This window comes from Ailuropoda melanoleuca, chromosome 14, assembly GCF_002007445.2.
Source record: "Ailuropoda melanoleuca isolate Jingjing chromosome 14, ASM200744v2, whole genome shotgun sequence".
NCBI classification, from domain to species: Eukaryota; Metazoa; Chordata; class Mammalia; order Carnivora; family Ursidae; genus Ailuropoda; species Ailuropoda melanoleuca.
The window spans coordinates 6,916,708-6,937,399 of NC_048231.1; positions in this window are offsets into that span (position 1 = coordinate 6,916,708).

The following is a 20,692-nucleotide window of genomic DNA, read 5'->3' on the forward strand; positions in this document are numbered from 1 at the left end:
ATCATCTTCACATGAGGAACATCAATAGAGTAATAGAAGTAAGAAGCACAATGCTACCTAGAGCAATACAGCATTTATAAAAATTAAAAGTACTAAACAAATTAAAACAACCCTACGTGCCTCCTCTTCCAGGACCCACAGTGAGCCCTAGAGTGGGTGCCTAAGGGAAGGAGGCAGGACTGGGAGGGACCACTGATGAGGAAGAGGAGAGAGCAAGCGAGAGAAGAGTGGGTAGTGTACTGACCCTTGATGGCGGGTTGCCCTGAACTGTAGAATGATTAATTCAGCTCTGCACCAAACCAATAAATCAACCCTAAGGGATTCTTTTCCTCACAGGAGATTAGACTGTATGGTTGCCAAGGAAAGCCAATGCTCATTTTGGAGTGACTTGGCTGTGTTTTTTGGAAAAGTGGTGAGTGAGCTGTCACGCCTCGGGCTGGTGAGGAGACTGAACTGAAGTGGCATCCCCCACTGCGGGGCCACCCTGTCCCTCTAGGGTCATAAGGGCTCAGGAGATGGAAAGGTACCAGAAGAGAGCTTCTGCAGTGGCAGAGTGAAGCCCTGGGCCAGAGGACACAGAAAAGACAGCTGCCTGTAAAGAGGGGAATTTGGAGTACAGCAAAAGAAGTTTAGAGAAAATAACCCTATAGGACGACCTTTTTTGAAGGCCTAGGTCTCTGGTATGGGTTGAATTGTGTGCCTCCCCCCAAAAAAGAGATACATGGAGACCTAACCCCTAAGACCTCAGAATTATTTGGAGATAGGGATTTTACAAGGATCATCAAGTTAATACCAGGTCATTAGTAGAGCCCTAATGCAGTATGATTGGTATCCTTATAAAATGGAGAGATTTGAGACATGAGCACAAGGAGAACATGAGGAGAAATTGGAGTCACGCTGCCAGAAGCCAAGCATCTAGGACAGAGGCCTGGAACAGATCTTTCCCTAGAGCTTTCAAGGGAGCAAAGCCCTGCTGACACCCTGATTTTGGACTTCTAGCCTCCAGAACTGGGACACAATACATTTCTGTTGTTCTACGCCACCCAGTTTGTGGTACTTTTGTTATCACAGTTCTAGGAATTCAATACAGTAACACTTTTCCTTTGTGTTGTTTGAGGGTGTGACAACACGGTATAATTAGAACCTTTGCCCATCCCATGGTTTCCTGCTCTTTGAAGAATCACCTGACCCATCCACAGAGGACCCATGCACCTCCTTGGCAGTCTAAGGAAGTTGGGCAAGGCGGTTTGCGGGCAGAGAACATTGTCAGGCACTCTGCCAGGACACTGGTGAAATGCCACATCCTATGAGGATGGGTCAGTTTCTAGACCAATCATCAATGGTTGTGGCAGTGGCAAGAAGGACCCATGGAGCTGTCAGCAGAGGAGATTCCTCTGGTCACAAAAAGAGCAATTGTCTGATTACTCACCTCGAAGTTACACAGGATCATGAGGTAGGAAGGAGGGAGGCTGCCATACTTGCATTATGTAAAGGTATTAACACCTGGACCCAAGCGTCTTGCCCTAAAATTCTCACAGCTGGACCTACAAAGCTGGAGAATAGCCAGGAGGTTATAAATCTGTGCATGTTTTTTTTTTTTTAATTTGGTTACGTGGGAATGACTTTTGGCAAGTATGGACAGACATTAGGATGCAGGGAAGGGCAACTCAAAGGGCAACATTCAGGGAAGTTTAGAAGGAATTTAATAAAGAGGGTGCAAAAGTCATGACCTCTCACCCTTGAACTAGAGTCTAAGGAAGTACCCATGGAATGAATCAAAGAAAGTGGTATGGATGGACCCCTCTCTGGAGACAGCAAGCTCCTCAGTTAGGGACCATGACCTTGAATGGCTGGGATCACTGGGTCTACTGCTAGAGGTCAGACTAGGATGTGTAGGCAGATCTGGAAACTGAAGGACAGCGAGAAGTTGTTGTTTTAATCTGCCACCATCCCTTCTCCTCCCTCCCCACTGCTTTGAGGGTAAGAGCATGCCACCTTCCTTTTGGGGAGCTCCATGTGATCCTGGTGGGGCTGTCTAGCACAGTCCCCTGCCTTCTCCTCTCTGTAGCCCAAGAGGTGGGCATGAGACCCAAGCCGAGCCAATCAGAGACATTCCCTGGGAGTTATGTCTTCTAAAGCAGGAAATTCTTTTCTTCTTTTGTGTTGCCAAACTGGCACGATGTGAGCCTAGAGCCTCCTGCAGCCATGTTGAGCCTGGCCCAGCAACAAAGGCTGGGATACCACAGGGTAGTAAGAATCCTGATAACAACATACAGGTCACTCAGTTCTGTCCCTGCCCAACATATGGAACCATGTCTGAGACCTAAGGAGAGAGAGGGCTGTGAGTAAAAACAAATTATTTCCATAAACTCTCTATAAAACTGTAGGATAAGGGCAGTGCATTGGAGAGGAGAGAAGCATCTTTCGGCCACATGATCACAGAGCAGCTCCTCACTTTGGTCCAGCAAATTGCTCAGAAGCAATACTTGGAAGGTAGCGGCAATGTCTGGTGGGAGACTTTGGTGCTTGGCCAGGGGCATTGGCCCCTGGTGGCAACATGGTGCTGGCAGGAAACAATAGTATCTCAGAAACCATTAACGATGCCCATGAGACACAGGGACACTGTACTCAGAGAGATTCATAAACACACACGAGACATACGCCTCTTCTCCCAATTCACAAGCATACTTGTCATTTTCCTAGGGAAGTAGAGGGAATGGTTAATGTACAGAGGATCTCAGGTCTGGGTCTTGCTTCAGCAGAAGAGGTGAGAGCGGTCAGATCCAAGTATTACTCTTGCTGTGGCCTCTTTTGTTTTTATGGGTTGAGGTGCTTGGGAACCTCAGGTAGCTTTGGGTACCTCAGTAAAGGTGGGCCACTTCACAGCCAGTGGTTAGCTGCACAGTAACTTACCCCAAACCTAGAGATTTAAAAATAACAGTCATTGTTTATTACCTCACCCAGGTCAGGTATTTCGGAGTGGCTTAGTTGAGTGGCTCTGGCTTGGGATCTCTCGTGAGGTTGCAGCAAGCTATTGGCCAGGGCTGTAGGGTCCACCTCTCAGAAAGCTCACTCATGGGGCTGGCAGACTATATTGGCTGTTGGGGGGGGGGCATCATCTTGGTTCTCCCACATGGACTTGACCACAGGACTGCTTGAGGATCCTCACAACATGGCAGGTGACTTCCCTGAGAGCAAGTAATCCATCCAGTAGAATGAGGTGGAGGCTGCAGTGTCTTTTAGGATATAGCCTCAGATGTTCCAGCCTTTCCTTTCTGCAGTATCCTGTTGTCACACAGTTTGTCCCTATTCAGTGTAGGAGGGGACCACGCAAGGGCATGAATTCCAGCAGGCAAGACTCCCTGGTCCTTCTTGGAAGCTGACTGCCACAGCCAGTCTCAGCATGGAACCATATTCAAAAGAAGCACCAGGTTCACATCCAAAAGCACTGAAGTCTTTACCGAGGTCTCTAGAAGAGGCTAGGTAGAAGGAATTACATTGCAGAGTGCCCAGCAGAGGTTCTAAAGTTCCTCTTCATGTGTCTATGTCCCTAAAGTCACACTCATCACAACAGCTACTCTCCAAAATCTCCTTTTTTCCAACTGACTCAAATCTTTATATCTCTCCTGTCCCCCCCCACATCACTTCAGTTATGTAGATCAAGCCAACCTCTCTCAATTCTCAGCTCTCCCCTCTACCTAGAAGCTCAGAAACCAGGTGGGCAGTCATAGACACTCTTCAGTAGGTAGAGGAAGAGGGAAGGCTGGGAAGAATGACTGTCAACATTTTGTGTCTATATCACATTTATGTCCTAAGTGCCTGACATAAATCTTAGCATATTAGCATTTTAGTGAAATCTTAGCATATTAGCATTTTAGTGAAATTTTTGAATTTAGTGCCTGCAACATGGTAGGTGCTCAATAAATGTTGGTGAGTTAATAGATAGTGGCATTTAGCAAATTCTAAATGAAACTGCTGGTATTCAGTGGTAATATTCTAGCAGCAAGTTCCTATATAGAACACATAAGTGATATGGTACTATCTTGTTTAAAAATGTTCACGAGGACACCTGGGTGGCTCAGTAGGTTAGGTGTCTGCCTTCAGCTCAGGTCATGATCCCAGGATCCTGGGATCGAGTCCCGCATCAGGCTCCTTGCTCATCAGGGAGCCTGCTTCTCCCTCTGCCTGCCACGCCCCCTGCTTGTGCTTGCTCGCTCTCTCTGACAAATAAATAAATGCAATCTTTTTAAAAAAATGTTCACAATAGGGGCACCTGGCTGGCTAAGTTGGGGGAGCATGCAACTCTTGATCTTGGGGTTGTAAGTTTGAGCCCCACGTTGGGTGTAGAGTTTACTTAAAAATAAAATCTTTTAAAAAATGTTTGTGATAAGAACATGTGATGTTGCTTTTCCGTGTGTGTATTTTTTGAGTGCTCCTCTGAATAACCCTTTGGAAAGCAGGATCTGTGTTTTATTTGTTATGTCCCCAAAGCCTGACGAAGCCTGGCTCGTGTAGGCAAGAGTTTTGTTGATAATTTATTAAAGTGCCAGACATTTCTCCAAGGCCAATTTATGTATGAACTCACTTTTTATAGTGACCTAATGAGGTAGGTTATATTACTATCATCCCCATTTTTCAGATGAGAAAAGGAGACACAAGGAGAGTAGGTGGCTTGCAGAATGGCACAAAACGAGAGCTAGAATTTGGAGCAGGACAGTCTCGAGCTAGAGTCTGCGACCACCCTCTCCTCTCTGCCGCATCTACAGGGTTTGAGGAATTGCATTAAGTTGAACGAGGAGATCTGTTAGACCTCTTCCGGGGAAAGCCTGTAAATTTATGTAAGACACATAGAGAAAAACACTGAGGAAGTCCTGAAACCACCAGTGTGCTTTAAGGTGACCCATGGAGGAAAGAGAGGAAGTTGCAATGTTTCTGAGGTCATTGTTTTAGTGAAAGATGAAATATGTCCAAAAAATCAATAAACACACAAAGGATTGTTTAGGGCAGTGAAAGTACTCTGTGTGATACTCTAATGATGGATACGTATCATTATACATTTGTCTAAACCCATCGAATGGACAGCACCAAGACTGAGCCCTAATGTAAACTATGGGCTTTGGGTGATGATGATGTGTCAGTGTAGATTGGTCACTTGTAGCAAGTGTGTCGCCCTGGTGGGGGATGTTGATGATGGGGGATGCCCTGCCTGAGTGTGTGTATGTGGGGCACGGGGGTAACTGGAAATCTCTATGCCTTCCTCTTAATTTTGCCGTGAACCCAAAGCTGTTCTAAAAGAAAAAGTTTTTAAAAATTACCAGCAGGAAAAAAAAATCAATAAACACAAATAAAGCCAAGCAGCTGTGTTCATGTCAGCATCGACGTGGGAACCCAGCTGGAGCAAGAGGCTTAGGGTCTGTCCAGCTCCACCCCTGCTCCCCACCCGCTGTGACCCAGCGCTAGGTGAGTGTTTGGCTGATGTTGGCTCCATCACAAGGTAGAGCTCTGGTCCTCACAAAGCTCTGGCGTGTTGGATTTGTGTTTGGTCTCATCTGGATATTAGCATTTTAGTGAAATTTTTGAAATTACCATGGAAACCAGGAAGCAACACTTATTGAGGAACCAGCTAATGGAAAGTTTTATAAAATAAGTAACATAGCTTATGTTTCAGCAATGGGATTTGTGGCATCTCTCCCATGGTACACAGTTAATGTCCACCTTGCTTAGGACCACATAATAGTAATTTTAGCCCTGAGAATTTTGAAACTGCATAATTTTTGGAGAAGTTTAAAAAGAATGAGAACATCATAATTTCCCAAATAAGTCAAGAATTTGCAGAACAGAAGCAAAGGAAAACGGGGTTATGGAAATGAGAAACACCAGGGAGGATCTAGGCTGGCATCGGGACACAGGGCTTTGAATTTCAGTTCTGCTATTTGCACACTTTTGCGGGGCAGCCGGATCATCTCCCACGGAAACAGCCTTTTGAATGTGGCAGCACGTCCCAGGAGGGGAGAAGACATGAGCACGTGTCTGTGTGTCTGAGGGGCAGATCTGCCCTGTCCAGGCACTAACAAGTCTTCCCTTTTAAAAAATTTTATTTATTTATTTATTTATTTGAGAGAAAGAGCACGAGTACCGAGGAGGAGCAGAGGGAGAAGGAGAGGGAGAAGCAGACTCCCCGCTGAACAGGGAGCCTGACGCGGGACTCAATGCCAGGACCCTGGGATCATGACCTGAGCCAAAGGCAGATGCTTAACTGACTGAGCCACCCAGGCTTCCCAAACCAGTGTTTCCTTTGCCCCATTTCTTTGAACTCTTTCTCCCCCTTTATTATGTGTGTTTTTCTAAACATCTCAAATCCTTTTATGGATCAGAGTGAAAGTATAAACATACTCATTTAAAAAAATTCTCAAGGGCGCCTGGGTGGCTCAGTCAGTTAAGTGGCTGCCTTCAGCTCAGGTCATGATCTCAGGGTCCTGAGATCAAGTCCCGCATTGGGCTCCTTGCTCAGCAGGGAGTTTGCTTCTCCCTCTGTCTGCTACTCCTCCTGCTTGTGCACTCTCTCTCTCTCTGGCAAATAAATAAATAAAATATTTTTAAAAAAATTCTCAAGGGGGATCTGGATAGCTCAGAGGGTTAAGTGTCTGCCTTGGGCTCAGGGCATGATCCCGGAGTGCCAGGATTGAGCCCCAAATCAGGCTCCCTGCTCAACAGGGAGTCTGCTTCTCCCTCTATTCCTTCCCCCTGCTTGTGTTCTCTCTCTCTCCCCCCTCTCTCAAATAAATAAGTAAAAACCTTTAAAAAATAAAATTTAAAAATCCTCAAAATTGAGCAGCTTCACCCTGCCATGGAACTACCCTGTGACCCAGCGATGCCACTTCCAGGGATATATCCCAAAGATCTGAAAGCAGAGACTCAAACAGATAACCTGCACAGCTATGTTCATAGCGGTTTTATTCACAGTAGCCAAAAGGTGCAGACAACTCAAGCGATGGCCATCAACAGATGAATGGATAAGCAAAGTATAGATACTGGAACAGTATTCAGCCACAAAACAAGAATGAAATTTTGATATATGCTAACACTTGGACAGACCTTGAAAATATGATGTCCGAGAAAATAAGCCAGACACGGAAGGGCAAATGGTGTCCGATTCCACTTATGTGAGGATAGGCCAGTTCATAGAGACAAAAAGTAGAAGAGAGGTTTCTGGGGGCTGATGGGGCAAGAGAAGGGAGAGTCATTGTTTAGTAGGAACAGAGTTTCTGTTGGAGTTGATGACGATGTGGGTACAGAGTGACGCTGGCTACCCAGCACTGGGGATGGATTTAGTGCCCGTGAACTGTACATTCTTAAGTGGTTAGGATGATCAATACTGTGTTATGTATATATTACCACCACAACTTTTTTTTTTACTTAATTTTTTTTTTTAAAGTAGGCTCCACACCCAACATGGAGCTTAAACTCATGACCCTGAGAACAAGAGTCACGTGCTCTACTGACGGAGCCAGCCAGGCATCCCAACAAAAACATTTTTTAGGGGCGCCTGTGTGGTTCAGTCGGTTCAGCGTCTGACTCTTGATTTCAGGTCAGGTCATGATCTCAGGGTCTTGAGAGTGAGCCCCACAGGGGGCTCCCTGCTCGGCGGGAAGTCTGCTTGTCCCTCTCCCTGTGCCCCTGTCCCCAACTCGGGTGTGCACTTGCACACTTTCTTTCTCTCTCTCTCGAATCAGCCAATCAATCTTCTGCAAAAAAGCAACGCTTTTTTAAAGAGTGAGTTGCTTTTTGTGCTTCTGTTAAAAACTTAATTTTTTGTATGTAAATGGGCTCTCCGAAAAGTGAGACAATTAAAAGAGGCAGCCACTTGATTATGAAATCCGACTGGAAATCATAATGCCCGAGAGGTAGGCGCAGGCGTTCAGGTGGGTTTTGGGATGATGTGAGGAGGACATGGATTTTATAGGAAGAGGCAGAGAAAGTCAGAAAGGCCAAGAGAAAGACGAGGAGCTAGTTCGGGGAGCAGCTTTTCAGTCAGCAGGTCTCCAGACTCCCCAGATTATACAACACGCGGCTTGCTCCTGACTCAGCAGCTGTGGCTGAGTAGGAATTTGTCTCTCATCCTTCCCCCAGAGAAGTCTGGTCAGTATTCTTCCAGAGTTTTTCTGCTCCTGCCATCCATGATAGGTTTTCATATACGCACATTTCTTCCCCAGAGAATAGACTCTGAAGAGAATTGGGAGTGATTTCGTGTCTCTGCATATCACCACCATGGCTTACGTCACCTCTGTGACTTGATTTCCCCATCTGTAACACCCACTCACTATTACCTTTGAATAGCAGTGACCCCTTCAATGTGCCCAGTGCGTGACAGCTTACAGAACACTCTGGTGGGCTGTGCCCCCTGAAGGTCAGCTCTGTGGGGGCTTCTCTGTCCTCTGCTGAATTCCTAGCCCAGGAAGAGTGGTGCTACACATCTGACACACAGTCAGTATTGCCCGAATCCATGACGAGGGGGTGTCTTATTTAGTCCTCGGGGCAATGCTGGGGGTTTTTCCTCCTCATTTCACAGACGAGAAACCTGAGTCTCAGCAAGACTGGGGAATTTCCCCAAAGAGCTGGGATTATTAGCGCAGCTAATTTGGCTACAAGTCTACAGACGAAGAGATGCATCAAAATAAGCTTCTTTTTAAAATTTCTTTTCCATTGTTTTGTTTCGATTCAAGGGGGTTTTTATTTCAGATGTAGAGGTCATAAGTTTTATATCTTTAGGCTTGGTTTATTTTGGTTTTAAGCTTGCTTTTTAAACACCTGTGTAGTCACATGAAGCAAATACTTTGAGCCTTTGTGATGATGCTATTCTGAACTGTCGTTCCTCTGTCCTTCTCATTTTTTCTTGCCTCGTGTTTTCCTTCCCTGTCCTAAAGCAGCTTCGTGTTTTCTTTCCCTGGCATCCAGCTCTTTGGTCTTCCAGCTGTTTGAGAATCCCCCTATGGGGTCTTTCCCTCCCCCCCAAATGGCTGGGAGAGAACTCCTTCCTACCACTCCAGTTCTTTCCCTAGGACGAGTCTTGACAAATACGGCCTGTTCTGTCCTAACACCTTCCAGCAATATTGTTGTTCCCCTTCTAGACTGGTCTAGCCTCTGCCCGGCTGGCCTCCCCCTCAAAATGGGATTTGTTGAGCTGGGTGGGGGCAGGGTGGGGGGGATTCTAGGCTCTTACAGTCTTTCTTCTCAGTTTATGACTCCAAAGTCCTTGGTTAAAAGTCCCTCTGTGTTTATCAGGAATGGGACAAATTGATGTCGGGTGCCTCCTAATACAATACCCTGAAAAGAACACAGCACCGCTCTTGTGGTATTCCTGCCCCAAATATATAAGCCACGAGGAAGCATCAGACAAACTCAACCAGGGGCGGTGGGGGGGGGTGGCATAGCGTGACCAGCCTGTGCTCTTCAAAGCTGTCAAGGTCATGAAAGATGAGGCATGTCTGCAGAACTGTTCTAGGTTAGAATAGACTAAAGGGACATGAGAACTGAATGCAACTGCGATCCCAGTTTGGATGCTGGACCTGTAAGTGACGTAATTAGCACAACCAGCAAAGTCTGAATGGGAGCCGTGGCTGCCACGGCCTTACTGAATCAGTGTCAATTTCCTGGTTGTCACGGTTGTCCAGTGGTTAAGGAGGAGCTTGTCTCGTACTTGGGGCGTACACAGTCAGGGGTCGAGTGGGGAACAGTCTCTCTGCCTTTGAATGCAGGGTAACAGCACAGTGGGTCAGAGCACAGGCTTTGAAATGCAGCATATCTGACCCGCAGGCCAAGTCTGTGTCCTCATCTGTACAGTGGAGCAAACACTGTACCTACTTCGGAGGGTATTTTAAGAATTTGATAAGATCGTGTTTGTGAAGAGGTTCGCCTGGTGCCTGGCACCCGCAGGCCCTCCATACGCTCTGGCTATCTTGACTGCTCGCACGCCTCGCAAGGGGGTGGACAAGCCCTCCGTACGCTCTGGCTATCTTGACTGCCCGCACGCCTGGCAAGGGGGTGGACAGTTTCCCTTGTACTCAGCACTGGCTTTCCAGCTTTGGGGCTGAGACCCTCCCTGGCTCCCTCCTGCTGCTCTGCTTTGAGAATGTGTCACCGTCATCACGGGCATTGTTGTCTTTGGGACCAGCCGCTGGTCAGGATTATTTTCTTTGGCCCGGATTCAGATTCCCAAGTTAAGCGTTGCCATCTGAAGGAAAGCTTGGGCACGGAGCCCTTGCTTCCCCATCTGGGCTTCCTGTTCTTGCGGCGGCCAGTGGGGGCTAGCTTCTATCTCTTCCTGAACAGCCTGGAGCTTGATTGAATTTCCTCTGGGTCTCCAGAGTGCATGACTCTGGATCCCAAGGTGATCCATCTAAATGCCCGGGCTTTTGGAAGATCGGGAAAGCAGCTAGTTAACTCCTGGCCAGCAGCTTCTTCCTCAAAGCTGGCCATCGGTTTCCCTTGAATATGGGCGGGGCCAGATTGAAGGTGCATATGGGAGGCCAGACCCCTGAGGGAACTCACTGATACAGGAAGTAGCATCTTTCCAGGCCAGATATTAGAGGGTGTGGTTTGGGCCTTACTCTGCCTTATCACCTAAAGCACCTGGTCAGGAAGTCACCAAGGGCAGGTGCGTCCCTAGACTAGGGAGGGTGTGCTCAATTTCCATAGGTTTGATAGCAAAGGCTTTATTACAATTTTAATCTTCACTCTTTAGGGACCCTTTCTTTTCTCTTCTTTTTCTTTCATTTTCTTTTTTAGAGAGAGAGTGGGGAGAGGGGCAGAGGAAGAGGGAGAGAGTATCTTAAGCTGGCACCACACTCGGTGCGGAGCCAACACGGGGCTCGATCTCATGACCCTGAGATCATAATCTGAGTGGAAATTAAGAGTCCGACCATTGAGCCACCAGGCGCCCCTAAGGGCCCTATCTTTCAAGTATCAAATCATTTGGATAAAAAACTTATGAACTAAGTCTTGAAGCAAAATTATTTAATCATTTATTATATCAGGATTTCTACTGATTAGTAATTCAGACCAAACACAGTGAGGATGGCCGTACTCTGCTCTGGGATGTCTGGGGCTTCGGACTGTGGTTGCTGATGAAGGCTGGGGGCTGCATTCCTTCAGAGGCTCCATTACCCGCACGTCTGGTTATTGAGGCTTCTCCACGTTGCCTGGGCTTCCTCACAACATAGCGGCTTTTTCTCCACGGCAAGTACCCGAAGGAAAAAAGAGAGCAAGGTGAAGGCTGTATTGCCTTTCATGACCTAGTGTATTAGAGTTCTTAAGAGAAACAGAACCAGGAAAATATATATACAAGTCCAAATCCGTAATTCCAAAATGCAAGTTCAAAATCTGCAAAGTGGGCCAGCAGGCTGGAGGGAGACTCAAAGAGCCATTGCTGCAGTATACATCTGAAGGCCATTGGCTGCAGAATTCAAAAGACATCAGTCTTTTGTTCTATTCGAGTCTTCAGCTGATTGGGCAAGGCTCACCTACATTATGGAGAGCATTCTCCTTTACTCAAAGTCCACAGTCTGAAATGTTAATCTCATCCAAAAACACTTTCACAGAACCATCAAGAATAACGCTTGACCAGATATCTGGGCACTGTGGTCCAGCCAATTTAACATACAAAATCAACCATCACACCTAGTTTCAGACATCACACAGCATCACTTCTACCACATTCTATTGGTCAAGACAGTTACAAAGGTCCACCCAAGTGCAAGGGGAAGGAACACAGCATTCCAGCCCTCATCCCACCCCCCACCCCACTCCAAGCTCAGTGGAGGAATATCAATGTCATGTAAGGAGACCATGTGGAATGGGATATATATTGGTGTGGCATCTTTGGAAAATACAAATGTCACAAACATCTAACTGTAATATAAGGGAAAAGGCCACCAACTTAAAATATGTCTTTCAAAATGTAAATTCTTGGGTGTGGCTGTGCTAGATGTTACAGAAGAGAAGTCAGGTGTCCTGCGCCCACACACAGCACCACTGAAGACGCGTGTTGTCGGGGAGGCTCAAAAAACACCAGTGGAGTTGCTGTAGGTAGTGTGGTTTTCCGAAATGCTGAATACTGTGAAACTCGACACAAAAGGAAGTGCAATTTTCCCTCTGTTTATGCGGTAGTTGCATTCCTGGGAGGGGGTGGGTAGTTAAACTGGGCATATAAAAGGAGGTAAAAAATACATCATGTTCATGTGTCAAATGGAGTTAGGTTTCAAGGCTCAAAGCACTATAAGTACATTGTTTCACCTATAGAAATGTCTCATGGAACATTCGAATATCATGTGGGCTATAGGATGATTCCTGCAGAACTTTCCAGCACGTTGCAGGAGGACTTCCTGATTTCTCCCTACTAAAAGCCAGTAGTGCCCTTCCCAGGATTGAGACAACCAAAAAAAGCCTCCACAAATTTCTAAAACACCTCCCCGAAGGGTAGTAGCACCCCTATTGAGAACCAGTGCTGTGGAGGAAGGGAACAGAGGAATTCCAAAGATTCCTATGGAGACAACAAGGAGAAAGTCTGGGGAGTACAGAAGTGAACCAACCAGTGTTAAAACAGAGGATGGCAGGCAAAAAGCCCCCTGACACACGTGAGGGGTAGGACCACTGTGTGTGTGTGTGTGTGTGTGTTGTGGGGGGTTATCCATGCATCCCAGAGAGCCCCAGTGGAGGCCACACCCTGCTCCTTACGGGATCCAGCATTGGCCAGGATCAGGGAAGAGTCCTTTTTCGTATGTCCACCGTCACCGGCATAGAGGGCCCGTGAGTTTGTAGGGCGTTGTCCACACTGAGGGTGAAGCATGGGAAAAAGAAGCTGAAGGGCCATCCAGTATTCTCTTTCAGATCACTGCACCCCAGTAGTTGGGCCTCTCTTTGTTCAGGGATGAAAGAAAAATCTTAGGTCTTACTGGGACTATCTGATAAAAACTGGAATCTCCAAAGTGGCCTCCTTCCTTTCTTTCTTTCTTTCTTTCTTTCTTTCTTTCTTTCTTTCTTTCTTTCTTTCTTTCTTTCTTTCTTTCTCTCTTTCTCTTTCTTCCTTCCTTCCTTCCTTCCTTCCTTTCTTTTCTTTTCTTTCTTCCTTCCTTCCTTCCTTCCTTCCTTCCTTCCTTCCTTCCTTCCTTCTTTCTTCTTTCTTTCTTTCTTTCTTTCTTTCTTTCTTTCTTTTTTTCTTTTTTTCTTTTCTTTTCTTTTCTTTTCTTTTCTTTTCTTTTCTTTTTTTTCTTTTCTTTTCTTTCATGAAGCTTCATTCAGAATCTCTATTTCAGACCTTAATTCCTACCCCTGGGTCTTTGCATCCATCATCTGCCCTGTTGAAATGCCATCTCCCCTGCTGGAAGCCTGTGTGTCGCCTATCCCACTACCTTCACGATGCCTGGAGCTCCCAGCCTAGTCCTGGGTGGGGGAGCATTCCCCTCCTCCCCCCCATGACTGTGTCTTTTCCGCTCCAGTGCTCAGACTCCCATGTGCTGCGTGCGTCTTGTCTTACGCTCTTCTCTCCCACTGCACGCTTTCTTAAGGACAGTGACTGATATGGATGCTTATGTTTTTTGTATCTTCCCTCAGCATTGAGCCTAGGACCTTGATCAAAGTACAAATATTTTTTTAAAAGATTTTATTTGGGAGGCCTGGGTGGCTCAGTTGGTTAAGTGTCTGCTTTCAACCCAGGTCATGATCCCAGGGTCCTGGGATTGAGTCCTGGCTCCGTGCTCAGTGGGGAGCCTGCTTCTGCCTCTGTCTGCGGCTCCCCTTGCTTGTGCTCTCTCCCTCTCTCTGACAAATAAATAAATAAAATATTTTTAAAAAATATTTATTTATTTGAGAGAGCGCAAGAGCACAAGTGGGGAGAGGAGCAGAGGGAGAAGGAGAAGCAGACTCCCCGCTGAGCAGGGAGCTGGATGCGGGGCTCGATCCCAGGACCCTTGAGATCATGACCCGAGCTGAAGCAGATGCTCAACTGACTGAGCCACCCACGCGCCCCCCCCCAAAAATATTTCAGATTAATTCAACAGGAATAAAACTTTATAAATTCTGCCACTTGAAATATGGCGACTTTTACCTCCTGACGTCAAATCCAACTTTAACATCACTGGGAATTCACTGCTGACATTTCAGGGCTTCCCTTCTTCTTGTGAGAGGCTGAACAATGAACTGCTGCTTTAAACAGTAGGGCATTGATTGTGTTTAAGTGAATGTTGGGAATAGTTGCCAGGAAGGGAAAGCTGCAAAGGGCTGAGTCGGGAAGGCAGAGGGCAGGTGAAGAAGGTGGTCCATCCTCCTTGGCCTTAAGGACGCGAGGCCCTGAATCCCTCTCGAGGAGGAGGAAGCCAGTGTGAGAGTTTCTTCAACCTCTTGAAGGGAGAGGTCAAGAATTATCATCCTCTAACTTTGTAACCTGTTTCCTGCTTACATTTCCGAGTCTAAATATCCCCGTAAATCATTTCAGATGCTACTGGAGCACCTGTGTAGAGTTTCTCTGCCCCCAATGGTGAGAAACCTTCAGGGATCCACTGAACTACAAGAACAGCATTTTAGTTTTTTGGGAGAGTTTGTGTTTTGTTTTGTTTGTTTGTTTGTTTGGTATCACAGACCCTGGATTTGATGTTTCAACAGGGTCTGTTTTCTTGTTTTGTGACCTTGTTCAATCCTCAGGTGAGGCCTCCCTGCATGACAGTCTCGCGGCAGCCTGAACGTCCCTCATGGCATTTGTACAAGTGCGCTGAAAAACCGTCTATTTTGTAATTATCTGTTTAATGCCTCCCTCTCTTGCTGAGCTGAATGCTCCATGGGGGCAGGTGGCGAGCTCTGCGCCAATAATATGTACTGAGTGGGGCAACTAGTCCGGCAGTTCCTCCAGCAGTTAAACACACAGGTGCCATATGACCCAGCGGTTCCACTTCTAGGTATACACCCGAGAGAACTGATAACATATGTCCACACAGACGCTTGTACATGAATGTTCATAACAACATTATTCATAACAGCCCCAAAACTGAAACAACCCAAACATCCATCAGCTCAGGCACGGGTGAAAAAAGGTGGTGTATCCACACAATGGAATGTGTTTCAGCAATTGGAAGGAGTGACGTACCGATACACTGTTACACACTGCAATGTGGGTGTAACACAGAGCCTTGCAAACATTGTGCTAAGTGAGAGAAAGCCGACACAAAAGGCTGCATAGAGGATGATTTCACTTTATGAGGTGTCCGGAATAGGTAAATCATAAAGACATCTAGGAGATCAGTGGTTGCTAGGGGCTGGGGAGGAGGTAAGGGAGAGTGACTTATGAAGTTTCTTGTCATGACGGAAATGCTCTGGAATTAGAGAATGATCATGGTTGTATAACATAGGAAATATACCAAAAAACGCTGACTTGTGAACTTTTACGTGGTGAATTTTATGTTATGTGTATGATACCTCAATTTTTAAAAATACTGCCTTAAAAAAACCACATTTATTTATTTATTTTTTGTTTTTATTTTTTTTAAGATTTTATTTATTTATGTGACAGAGAGACAGCCAGCGAGAGAGGGAACACAAGCAGGGGGAGTGGGAGAGGAAGAAGCAGGCTCATAGCAGAGGAGCCTGATGTGGGGCTTGATCCCACAATGCCAGGATCATGCCCTGAGCCGAAGGCAGACGCTTAACCGCTGTGCCACCCAGGCGCCCCCCAAAAAAACACATTTATATATATGTTTATTGAATGAAAAATTTATCCCTGAGAAAGATGCAAGCTCAGGGCACTCTGGTTTACCTCTAGGCCTGTCTGGATTTTCCTGCTAGCCATAGTGTGTGAGAAGAGTGGGGGCTCCAAAAGTTGGGCTGTTGGCACTCTGTGTGAGAAAAGGGTGTAGCTGTGATTCATCCGAGATTGTGCGTTGGCTGCTGGCTACTCTTGCTGGATATGGTCCATCACTGACATTTTTATCAACCTCTAGAGAGGAAGTTTGGAGAGGGAGGCTTTCACCCTATTTCCTTGAAACTGATTTCTGAGACATGTCAGATTAATAAAAACATCCTAGATACAGAGGCCAAGTACATCGTCTCAATCATACAGGGACAGGGACAGGTGGCAAATACTTGATTTAGAATTTTGATGTATTTTACTGTAGGCGTTGGAAGTTTACTTAAGAGGTGGGAAAAAACAACAGTTGGTGCTAGTTGGGGCCACGCTTTAGAGCTGTCATGAATCCAGACAAATGAGCAATGCCTGTAGGTCAAACCCTGGAGGAATGGGTGTAGACAGCGGGACAGACACTCCCTGTGTGAATATACTTGGGAGCCCTCGTCAGTTTGGCTGAAAAAGAGGCATTTTTAGGGTTTGCCCTTGTAGCTGTATCTCCTCTGAATGAGAAGGGAGGACTGTCCCTTCACCAGGTTCTCCCTTCTTGTCTGGAAAGCACAGAGATCCTGAGAAAAACCAATTTGGAAAAGGGAGAAACCATTTTTGCAGGACAGACATAGTCACAACTAGGGCTGCACTCATTCTTTGCCCTCAGCACCAGGCCTTGGCCAGGGCCTCTTGGAGGTCAAGACTGACCCACAGTTAACGTGCATTTTTTTTTTAGATTTATTTATTTATGTATTTATTTGAGAGAGAGAGAGAATATAAGCAGGGCGAGGGGCAGCGGAAGAGGGAGAAAAATCTTAAGGAGACTCCCCACTGGGCCAGGAGCCCAATGCGGGGCTTGATCTCACAACCCTGAGATCATGACCTGAGCCAAAATCAAGAGTCAGATGCTTAACCAACTGGACCATCCAGGGGGCCCCACATGCATTTTTTAAAGCTCCTAGTATAGGGGCCGCTAGCTGGTTCAGTCAATCAAACATGTGACTCTTGCTCTCAGGGTCATGAGTTCAAGCCCCATGTTGGGTGTAGAGCTTACTTTAAAGATAAATAAATAAATAATAAATGAAACTTCTCATATATGAAAATGTGAAGAAATGCACACAACCCCCAAAAAAGATTACTGAAAACTGTGGGATATTTAATATGTTGACCTTTGACAGATTACTACTTTTGCCACGGAAAATTAAAGGTAATTGTGCTCCTGCAAGATAATTCCAGGACATATTTTAAATATATTACATAAGGTGCTCTATAGGCAGTGATGGAACACAGGTTTAGAGTTCCACCCTGAATGTCGCCTTATTTCAATCCTGTCAAAACCCAGAGTGTGGGGCCCTTTGTCAATCATGAGGCCAGAACCCCTCCATCCCCCCTGGGTCAGCCCCGCAGGCCCGCAGCTGCTGCTGTCCCCTTGGGTTGGGGCGAGATGGCACAGTCTCAGAAGCTGTGTTGTTTTTTTTTTTAAAGATTTTATTTATTTATTTGACAGAGAGAGACAGCCAGCGAGAGACGGAACACAAGCAGGGAGAGTGGGAGAGGAAGAAGCAGGCTCCCAGCGGAGGAGCCTGTTGTGGGGCTCGATCCTATAACACCGGGATCACGCCCTGAGCGGAAGGCAGACGCTTAAGGACTGCACCACCCAGGCGCCCCAGAAGCTGTGTTTTTGCACTAAAGCCAGTTCTTACTAAGACCATTCTCTTCAGTCAATAAGCAAGCTGCTCTTTATATCTTAGCGGTCTTTCCGGCCGATCCCACATGCTTGTTTGCTGCCACCTTGCAGCACCTGTGTGTTTTCGTGGATTTTATTTCTTGTTTCATTTTAGTCAAAAGCAGTAGCAAATTCTACGGGCAAGGGCAATAATTATTCACTCTTCAACTGCAAACAATGCAAGTGGGAAGCAGGGCCATGTGCTGGCTGTCTGAGGTCTTACTTGTTGGGCTGGGTCCCGTAAAGCACATCAGCGAGGCCTTGGCCTGCTCTGGACCCCTCATGCATCACTACCCTCTGAGGACTTGGTAGTGACACTGCAAGCCCAAGGACCCACTAAAGACTCACCTTGAGCAATGTGGGGAGGAAGGCTTGGCTTCCCTGGAACCCCTTTAAACATGTGTGAGGGAACACTGGCGTTGAAGACCATTACAGAGGTCAAGCTGGAGTTCCCTGAAGGAGTCACTTGGGTGCTAAATGTACTGATTGTGAACTGCCTTGCCATTTCCCAGTTGTGGCAGTTAGGGAACATTCCAGAATCCCCATAATGTACCAGATATTAAAATAAGCACTTTTCATGGCATCATCTCATTTCATCTTCACTACAACCCAATGAGATAGGTACTATTCTTATGCCCATTTTATAGATGAGTAAACCAAGTATAGAATGGGTAATTTTCCCAAAGTCACATCGCTAATGAGTAGCAGAGCTAGGATTTGAAGACTGGTCAATCTGATTCCAGAAGCCCCATTCTTGGAATTCTAGAGAACTTTCCTTTTCCAAATCAACTTTACTTTCCCCAGCATCTGTTGGAGGCCAATGTTGCTTGGCACACAGCAGTGAAAAGAAGGATCCTATAGTGTGGCTATGAATGCAAACATCAGGGACATGCAAAGCTCTGAACCCCAGCTGCTTCCAGAAGAGCTGTGAGCAGTGTGGCAGGATGTGGGTCTCTGCCCTGTGGAGACCAGCCTCCTGAGCAGGCCACCCAAGGCTTCCCTGTAACTTCTTGCCAGTGGGTTGAGGTCTGGCAGAGACAGAAAGAGACTCCGAAATCTTGGAGCAGGAAGGAAACTTGATGAGTATTTACCCTCTCATTTACAGACAGGGAAACTGAGGTTTGGGAGATTGCACACCCTGTCTGCAAGCACAACTTGGGTCTCCTGGCTTCCATACTAGTTACAAAATGGGCCATTTTCTAAATTAGGAAGCCAAGGCTCTGAAAGGTGATGTAATTGACTGAAGGCAGGGACCCATACTCAACTCCTTTGGAGTCGGCCCCATGCTGAAGTCATAACGGGCTGTAGATAGGAGGCATTCTTCCAACCCTTGTAGAATGAATGAATCATACGCATCTGTGTTTCCCAGAGACTTGCCTGAGCATAAAAATCATCTGGGGGCCCATGTTACAAATGAAAGCTCCAGTCTGAGAGCAGGTCCCGCCCTTGACACAGTGTTCTCACTCGCGGTCCAGAAAATCCCCAACCTGTTATCAACAACCTTTCCTCAACTGAAGGGTGTTCTTTTTAGATTTGTTTCTTGCAGGCCTGGACCTGTTGGGATTTTGAGCACACTTTTTAAATGCTGCCTTCTTGTCTTTATTCTCACTAATGTAGGTTGTGTCCTCTAGGGGGCAGAAACGAGCTACTTGTTCTTTCTCTGGGGCTGTGCCTTCGGACTTCCCAAAACTTAAAGAGAAAAGAAATACCCAAAGGTGGTTGACAGGAGGCAGATCTTACACATGCTTTTCTCACTAGGTTGAAATGTCCTCTAAGAGAATACTGGTAAGAATTCAGGCTCTGAATTCAAACAGACCCAAATTTATGGATCAAATGTACAGTTCACTGTACTGTACTGTATTTTTGAAATTTTCTAAGCGGATAGATCTTAAGTGACACGCAGCAAAGGTAACTATGTGAGGTAATGAAGGCGTTATTGTGGTAATCATTTCACAATAGATCTGTGTATCCAATCATCACATCGTATACCTTCAGTGTCCACAATGTTATTGGTCAATTATATCCCAATAAAGCTAGGGGGAAGAAAAGAAAACAAAAACAAAGAATAGATGCAAGTTCCTATCCATTCAGTCATCCAGTGTCGTTGTGGTCCCAGCAGGCTATTTAAATTCATCGAGGCTCAGGTTCCTGTTCTGTAAAATGGGAATAATAGCTTAACAGGATTGTTTCCAGCCTTTTATCACAATTGCTAAAAAACCAAAAACCAAAAAAACCACATTTACTGTTATCACCTCAGTTGTCCCTGCTGCTCTCTGAATGGCATATGACTGTTAAGTCTATTGGGAAGGCAGGCTCCACTTTCTTCTATAGTTGGCTGAAGCTCTCTAAAGAGGGACTTGGCCCATTCTTTTCCAAGTTCTGTCCTAGGATGACATTTCACATCCTGGAAACCAGTACTATGAAAAACACAGAGTCCACACTGGATGGAAGGAAATGTGTTGACTTCCTTAATAAAATCAAATCCGCTTCCCCCGAGGTTGGCTCTGGCTGCCAGGAGACTCTCCCCATGGGAAGGATGGCGGGATCTCTTGGCTCTGCCTGCCAAGATTCACCTTTCCCTGGAGATTTCTCCCTCATCTCACTGGTGCCCCCACGGTTCAGGAAAGTTGTAACCCTTCCCTGCCCTGTGAGAATTTCGCCTCCACCTCCAGCCTTGAGGAGCTGGCTTCCATTTCGCTGAGGGTGTCAGTCAGTTTCTTTACCCTGAGACTTAGCGATTCTCCTCTTTTTAGCTTCACCTGGAATAGCTTGAGATTTTAGGATCCTTAGTTCCTAACTGGAAAGAATAATCATACTCAGAGCAGCCACCATCTTTTGAGCCATTCTTACGTGCCCAGTGCATGGGGAGTCTCTCATTCCATCTCCACTGCATTCCAGTGGGTTCATTCGGTGACCCTCATTTTGCAGGTGGAGAAACCGAGGCACCGGGAGGTGGGGTGACTTGCTCCAAGCCTCAAGGGTAGTCAGTGAAGGAGCTTAGGACTAGAACCTGGCAGTCTGACTCCAGAGCTGGCTTCCAAATCATTTAGCTGTGAAGGGAGTTGAATGAACACAGAACCTGCCTTCCT